The sequence below is a fragment of the Topomyia yanbarensis genome, chromosome 1 (assembly GCF_030247195.1).
Source record: "Topomyia yanbarensis strain Yona2022 chromosome 1, ASM3024719v1, whole genome shotgun sequence".
Classification (NCBI taxonomy): Eukaryota; Metazoa; Arthropoda; class Insecta; order Diptera; family Culicidae; genus Topomyia; species Topomyia yanbarensis.
This window is the reverse complement of record NC_080670.1, coordinates 138054797-138063446: the sequence shown is the minus strand read 5'-3', so window position 1 is coordinate 138063446 and position 8650 is coordinate 138054797. Positions and strand designations below refer to the sequence as shown.

General features: G+C 40.4%; 2 pseudogenes; one reads left to right on the top strand and one right to left on the bottom strand.

The window, feature by feature from the left end:
• Positions 1-356: 356 nt before the first annotated feature.
• Positions 357-4204, bottom strand: LOC131675963 (DEAD-box helicase Dbp80-like; annotated as a pseudogene).
• Positions 4205-6343: 2139 nt separating this feature from the next.
• Positions 6344-7656, top strand: LOC131692422 (reticulon-1-A-like; annotated as a pseudogene).
• The last annotated feature ends 994 nt before the right edge of the window (positions 7657-8650 follow it).

The following is an 8650-nucleotide window of genomic DNA, read 5'->3' as shown; positions in this document are numbered from 1 at the left end:
TGTCTGTTGGATTGTATTCTGTATCACCACCGAATCACAATGAACAAATAAGATTACCAGGTTTGTTATGAAAATACCGAAAAAATACCAAAACGTGGTTGTCCCATCTATAAGGCTCAATGAGAACACAGAGAACAGACATCCATGATCGAACAAAAATATTTAAAAAACGTGTGTAAACATTTGAATTAATATACTAAAAACACTAGCGCCGCCTCACCAACCTATCCCAACTATCCGTCAAATCGATTCCGGAACCGATTCGAAATCCTGGAAGGATTCAGCATGGAATCTAGCTCAAAGAAAACAACCGATTCTGACTCTATCGGTTGACGCATTTGAGCTGGAATTCATGCTGGAAGTCCGAATCGGTTCCGGACTAGTTTGACTGGGTAGAGGAATAACCGCTGTCAATTCTGTCGCACTCAGCCACAAAAAAACATGACGACAGTAGCGCACCTGGTTTAGATATCCAAACTACCTTCGAAACCGTTAGAGATTTTACACAAGTTGAATGCTGAAGATGGACGTCTGTTCTCTGTGATGAGAATGTAAATCTTCAATAGTGTTTTTCTCGGCTTGCTGCTTTTCAATATGGGACTCATGCTTTTATGGGCAGTAAATAAAATTATAAACTCAGAATAGGAACAAGTATGAACCAAATAAGCTCCTGCGCCTTTCATCAGTAGCTGGTCGAAAACACTTTACGATCCGATCTTTTCCATCTCGTCTTAGTTCTCCGCGCCGAGCAGCTGAATCTTTTCCTGGAAGTGTTTTTCGATTGATCTGCAAATCATCATGTTTTAATTACTGTCCACCAGATTGACGGCGATACCGTTCTTACCTGTTAATGAAGAGGGAAGTAATACAATCTGTAGGATCACAAGAATGAGTCACACTTACCGAATCTACCGGTGCGTTCAATTTGATGCAGATTCGTTTCGTTCCATCGGCAGGTCGAAGTTGATGACAATGGTCACCTGTTCAACATCGATACCTAAGGCGAAAGAATCTCTCCGTAACCTGGTGCTGCAGCCAGAATCAAGTGGTGGAGCTTACCCCTAGACAAAACGTTCATTGTAATCAATACCTTCTCTAGTCCGGCTCGGGATCGATCCAAAACGGCCAACCGTTGCTCAGCCGTTAGATTACCGGACAGTACCGCTACTGAGTGATTATCCTGGTCCAACCGGACGTTTTGCGTGACTGTTTCGATCGATTAACAATGCCGAAAATAAGTTTACTTGGAGTTTACAACTGTTCTATACATCATATGACAGAAAATGATCGCTTGTCCGACGGTAATCACACCGTACATGTTTGAAATTGCTTGATATTTCTCGTCCTGGTTGCGGCATTTGACGTAGTAGTGTTTGGTGTTATCGAGTGATTCTTGCTCCCGCACCAGACGAATCATGATCGGATTGGTTACGATGTACTAGGCGAATCCCATCACCTCCCGCTCGTACGTGGCTAAAAAGAACAGCGATCATAACGCCCGCCTCGTCCAGTACAAAAAAAGGCAATCTTCTTAGGCTGTGAACCATTTGGTGAAATTTTTAACTTTTAGTTAAAATCTGACACTTCGAAAGTTATTTGCAAAATAACCCTACTCTGGAGCATGGTTAAAATTGACAGAGCGATAGTTAAATTTGACAGCTCGATGGTTAAAATGTTGCCCATGATGCATAATAAAAAGGTGAAAACATTTTCTGTACCTAATTGAGGTTGTCAATATTTTTCAATACAAAATTAAGGGATAAAGATGGAAACGATAACGTGTTGTGTTAAGATTTGTTTGGGTTATTTCATGATGTGGATGTTTACTTTTCGAGGCTATGACTGTCATACTTAATGTAATAAGAAAAGAACTAATTTTCAAAATATCGACAAATGTTCACACCTCTACCATCTTGTGGTTTCGCAGCTGTCAATTCTAAATAACTATCCATATGTCAACTTTTGAAATGGTTCGCTCTCTCGGTTAATTTTTTCCATTCAAAAGAAAATAACTTTCGAACTGTCAAATTTTAACTAAAGGTTAAAAAAAATCGCCAAATGGTTCACAGCCTTAAGGCTCAAGTTACCTCAAGGCTTGGTAGTATGCGTAAGAAAAATTGTGTTCAGCTTTGCCACCAGATTATCCATTTAAACCTTTTCAAAACTCTAAAAGAAGAATATCAGTCGATTTATTAGGTCATCACGATTCAATTCATGCAAAATACCTGCTGGAAAAACCATCGGCTTAGCTGGATGGTGCTTTTGAAAAAGTGGCTGTGATTTTTTATCACACTACCACACCGAGCTGGGGTACGCAACACAACTGCGCAATGAAAAAACCACAGCCACTTTTTCAAAAGCACCATTTAGCTAAGCCGATGGTTTTTCCAGCAGGTATTTTGCATGAATTGAATCGTGATGATCTAATAAATCGACTGATATTCTTCTTTTAGAGTTTTAAAAAGGTTTAAATGGATAATCCGGTGGGAAAGCTGAACACAAATTTTCCTGCGCACACTACCAAGCGTTCAATTCTAACACATGCTTAAAAAAGGTAACTTGAACCTTAAGGTCGAACGCCCGGCTGTTCCGATGATGATATGATTAGTCAGCTTCGCCCCTTTGACGATCTTCTCACCGCGAACGGCGTAACCAAGTTCGATTTCCGCACAAAACTTTGCCGTTTTGCAGCTACTTTCCCCTTCTAAATTGCCAGTTCATACGTGGGGAAAGGCAAATCACCTGCGGATAGTTTTTCAACGGATCGACTCGATTGAGCATTGCCAGCACGAAGGCAGTGGTTTTTCTTGTTCCCGACCAACTCTGGGCGATTATGTTCTGTGGCGGATCGGCCAACAGAGTAGGTTGAGCCGTCTTCTGAATCTTGGAAGGAGCGTTAAAACCCACAGCATAGACTCCCTGAAGCAGTTCCGAATTCATGTGCAAAGCTTCGAAAGTTTTAACCAAGTATAGCGGCGAAGAAGGATCCTTCACCCCCAGATCCAGCTTTGATTCTACTAGACCTTTGCGAATAAGTTTAATTAGCAAACTTGCATCCGCCGGGCTAAAAGATGAATCATGGATAATTTTAAAGCTGATATTAAATATTTCTGGAGAAAAATTTGAATAGGACGTAAGAACAATGAGATTCTTTTTGGGGTGTTTCTCTTCTGTTAATTACTCGGTCGTTTCAATATTTAGTACTCAACTCTTTGCCTAATATTCTAGTAAAAACTATCGGCTTTCGATATGTACTGGAAAATTAGTGTAAACTGCTATAAAGACGTAATAATCGAAACAGAAAGTAAACAGAGAGAGGCTCTCAACGTTACTTATGTCCTAATCAAAATTTTCTCCAGATTTCGACTTACTTGAATGCCTCTGCATCTTCCGTGGAGGAAGCTGTTTCTCCATTTTCGCTAGCAACTTTTTTTTCTTCAGAAGCTGCTAAAGTCTTAATTTCTGTAGCTACCGAAAACAAAACTGCAGGTGCAGCCGTTTCTACGGGAGTAATTTGATCGCTGGTTCTACTGGCGGTGAACTAGAGGGTTTTTCCGCATTCTCTTTCTTTGGACTGTCAGCCGCCGGCTCTGGTTCCTTATCCTTAGGGATACTCAGATCGATAACCTATTTGTATTGAAAAGAAAAATTCAAAACCTATGGAAAAATTATCGCTCCAAAAATAGGTTAGGTGGTTATGACAAAAAAAAAATACCGAGTGCAGAAATTTCCTGATCCTCCCTCCGCCTTTTTGACCCAGTTATCGGCAACACTTGCCATCGTTTCGACCGGGTATTAAAATTCAAAAGCTACAATATATGGAAAAAGGTCCTGAATCAGCACGGATATTGTCACTCCAGTGGTTTATTCCTTGCAATTGGCTGAACTTTTGCCCAGAGCGACCTTTCGGAAAAAAAAACGCCTTCTTTTGTCTGCTCACTTCGCTGCCATGAAACCGATGATGAGCGCTTTTTTCCAAACGAGTCACACGGTTGGCCCGATTGAATATGTCGCGCGTGTAGAGTATGCTTCCATTATGTTTGTTCTGTAAATTGACAAGGACATCTAAATATGCAAAGGAATGCTTGGAGGAGAGAAGCTACTGGTAAACACATACCGAAAGAGAAAGTCCTTTCCGAGGATCTTGATGTTGTATTTACTGTTGGCCCATTATCACCGTGTTCTGCTGCTGGGTGGTTACCATGGCATTATGTTGCTGGTGTTCGGTGTGTATCCGCTATGGTTGCTGTTCGATCTGAAAAAAATTATGATGAAAAATATCCGTGAATGAGTGAACGCGAGCTTTTGAAAGAATAGGGTATTACATTACAATGTACTGAACACGGTACTGATCCTTCCGAAACTAAAAAAAGGTAGTAAAAATGACTCACCTTGCTGCACCAACTGAATAAAAAAAGTCCTCCTGCACGCGGCGTGGTACAGTACAGTATGCTGCTGCTACTGTGTTTGAAGGTGCTGTTGCCGTATCTTTTTTTTTGCGGTGACCAATGGTCTTCTACATTTGTCCCTGATTGGCTTGGATCGATTGCACTAGTTGCGGTTGCTGGCCAGGTTGTACCGTCAGTTGAACGTTGTTGCTACCGATCTGTCGGATGATGGTCATGGTCTGGGGGAAATCTTAATTTTCTGATGTTGCTGGCGATAAGCCCTGGAATAGTGGTTGCTAGCTGCTGCTGCGATGGAATCACGAGCACTGTGGAGGCAGCAATATTTTCATGCAAGCAACTGGTAGGAGCCAAGGCAGTAATATGACGTTTGTATTTGGCTCTGATTTCTCTACATCAGGAAGGTAACCGCTGGTAAGAATAGTGGCAGGCAAGTTTTACGACAGAATGTGCCGATAAAGTGTTTCCGATGGGTCCATTATTCGTAAAAAAGCTCTTGTTGCTTTGTTGGTTCTGAGCTGTAATTGCTGTGGTTCTTTTTTGAGAATGTTGACAGCTGCTGGATTTGGAGTTGTTAGTACTGCTACGGTTGTATCGATTTAATGTTGGTTGGCTGATTGCCAGATCCAGGATGTTGAGTCAAGTTGAGCTGATTTGTAGCATGGTTGTTGTTGATGAAAACTTATCAAGTAGATAGATGGCCGCTGCTTCTGCCGCTGACGAAAAATGCTGCTAGTGCGGCTGCTTTGTTCGGGTGTGCTGTAAATAATAATAATTACTAGAAACAATCACAATTCCAATAATATTTTAAAACTTACCATTCAAATTCAAAATATTGATTCTCAAAACTACGAAATTTTGACAGGTCGCGATGAAAAAAAATACAAAAAATTACTAATCTTGTGTTTTTTCATTACAACCTGTCAAAATTTCGCGAGCCTCCGTGCGAAATAATACCATTGACCATTATTTCGCAAGGAAAAAGTTTGCCTTGGTGACAGCGCACAGAAAGCAGCGCTATCTCGCGGAAGTATAATGAAACTTATCGTTTGTCGAACCGTGTCTCGGCTAACTGCATTTTTCGTTATCGTTTTCGCGAGAGCTGCGTACCGCTTACGAAATCGAAACGAAAATTTTTTTCGCGAGCATTTCGCGGCGTTTTTTATGCATAAGCTTAGTATGCACCTCTTGCGAAATGAGGTCGCGAAATATTTTTCCTTCTTCCGTGCGGAATTTTGACATTTCCTCGCGAAAACTAGTCTGTGTGTTTGCTGTTAGATGTCGCTTTTGATAACTGAAAAACGACATCAGCTGTTGTTTGTTTATTTCTTTTTTATATTTCTGCTGTCATATGAATGTTTTAAATTATGTATTTTATTAATTCATCACGGATGTGTATGAAATCGGTAACAATTGTAAACCTATTTGCCATTCATGAAGCTCTCAGGGAAGTGACGTACTCAGCGTGAATCATATTTCGAGCATGATTAATTATAATGCTTATTTGTGACGGTTCCGGATGACTCGGGGAAGTTCAGTCTGACCAATTTAGACAGCACAATTCCTGCAATCGGAAATTTAAATCATTGGCTGGCCATTTTTTATCTATCATTTTTTATACCGGTTCTAGAAGACCCAGGGAAATTATCGAAATTCGCTCAAACCAAATCTATTGTAATCATAAGTCTAAATCGGCGTTTGACCAAATACAAATATGTTAATACGGAATGCTCTAACGATTTTTCAAGGACACATTTTATAACCCAGGTACACCAATAAAAGTACACTGTCAGAATGACAGCATACTTTGATGAAATATTGCCAAACTAGCAACACAGCTTTTGGTTTGTTGTTATGTTTGAAAATTTATGACATTTAAATGAACATCAACTCGTATGCCGAGGTTCGTTCAAGCACAACCGCATAAAATAAAAAACTTGAAGAGCCATCCGGTGCTCCTGCTGCTGCTTCCGATAGTATAGAAAAAGAAGATATATTCAGTGCTTTCGCCAGTTACAACAAAAAGGACCAATTCGTGGAGCCACAGTTCGAAGACTCGCTATCAGTTGGTGTGGCTGCTTCTGCTGTTGCTGCTGATACGACTGCGGCTGTTGCTACTCCCGATGCCGCACCAGTTGCGGCCCCGCCGCCGATTGTCACCCCAAAATCAGTTACTCCAAAAGCGGTGACCCCGGTGAGACAACCATCGGAGGAAATGCCGAAACCGGTAGAAGCTTCTTGCAGTAAACCTGCTGAACAGTGTACACAGGCGGAGAATTTATTCAAGCAGTTTGGTTTGGATGCTTGGTTCAAGCCGGAGAAATTGCATCCGAAAGTGGAATCCCTGATCTACTGGCGTGATGTTAAGAAATCAGCAATCGTGTTCGGCAGCTCGCCATGTCGCTAATTTCGTTGATCAGCGTTTTCTCGTATGTTTTGCTGCTGGTCCTGTTCGCGATCGTTTCGTTCCGAATCTACAAGAATGTGCTTCAGGCCGTACAAAAGGACACCCGTTCAAAGAATACCTGGACTTTGATTTGACCCTATCGCAGGAGAAAGTACAGCAGCTGACCACGGTTGCTGTAGCGCATGCCAACGCCCTGCTGTCGGAGTTACGCCGTCTGTTCCTGGCGGAAGATGTAATCGATTCTAACAAGTTTGGCGTTGTCTTTTACTGCTTAACCTATTTCGGTGCCATTTTCAACGGAATGACGTGTGTCATTGCATTCGTTGCACTATTCACCTTGCTAAAGGTCTACGAAAATAACAAGCAGTCGATTGACGCTTACTTGGAACTGGTCCGAAGCAAAATTCTAGAAATCACCGAAAAATTAAAAGTCGCCGTTCCTTTGGGAAAGAAAGCCGAATCCGATAAGGAGAAATAAGTTGATAGCTTGTAATTGTAAACAACCCTTTTATTTTTTTAAATTTATTTAACATGATAACTCTTAAACAAGGCAAAAAGCTAATGCAACCAATCACAAAATAAGATGTGCAAAACAGTTACGAAAATCGTATATTTTATTTTGAAATCAATTTGATGGAAATATATCCGTTTTAATACCAAGTCAGTGAAGCATGGAATCTAGATTAACGACAACGTTCTTACTAAGGAAAACCATGTTGACGACGCGAAAAATAATAAATAGATGAAGAACAAAACTATTTCTCCTTTCCGTTTCATTTGATTTAAATGCCGTGATTTCTGGATGAGATCCCCGAATACACACATTCACACATTTCAGAAAAACAGGAAGCATATAGTCATTATATTAATCTTTCAACCAGTTAAACGGAGATGAATTTTGCACTTAGTACCAAACCTTCAGCAAAACACACATATCCAACTAAGGATCGTTTTTTTGAAGTACACTGTCACTTTGACACTGTACCTTTTCAGGTACAGGGTAGCTTAAAACGTGTCCTCGAAAAATAAGCAGAGCATTCCGTATTAACATATTTGTATTTGCTCAAAGTGTGTCAACGAGCAGAAGCCATCAGATGGTAATGGTAATATTTCTGTGCCGATGGCAGCTTTTCCGGCAATAGAGTTTCACAGCGAAATCGTTTGTTTCCCGTTAGTATCTCCCTAGTGATTATTTTTTTCAAATTCGGCAGTATCGCTCTTGAACAATTTCCGGCGGGTGTTCCCAGAGCATATAGTGCCTGGATCAGGAAGTGATACCAGCGGCGGACGAACTTTTAATGAAGTATTACAAAAGAAATCCATTCTTGTGTCGGCTGTTTGCAATTTTAGGACCTCACTTGTTTAACAGTTTAGAGAGCTGGGGTGGAATCACGTAAGGTGATAAGTGATTGTGATTATCACCTTGTGGTGACAAGCTGGTAATCCAACATTTAGGAATCACCTAAGGTGATCACTTTGACTATCACCATCCTAATGATTGAGGTAAGTTCACTCAATTATCACCCATTACAATGTGTCAAAATCATAGACGTCAAAATGTGTAAAAAGAACGAAAATAAAAATTCGAAACATATTTTAAGAGATTTAATTTGTTTTTAAAAGTCAAATGTAGATCAATGTAGGTATTTTCGGTCTCCTCTACGCAATGTTTCATAGGTTCCATAGTCGTGCCGGTAGCGGTGATGATTTTCAGCGAATTCGGTAAGGAATTTCTTCATTTTCATTTTTATCGGTAAGTGTTTTCCTTTTAAATCTAACATGAAAGTTTAGTTGTTTCACTTAATTGCTTTCAGTCGAATTACTCAACTAATATTGT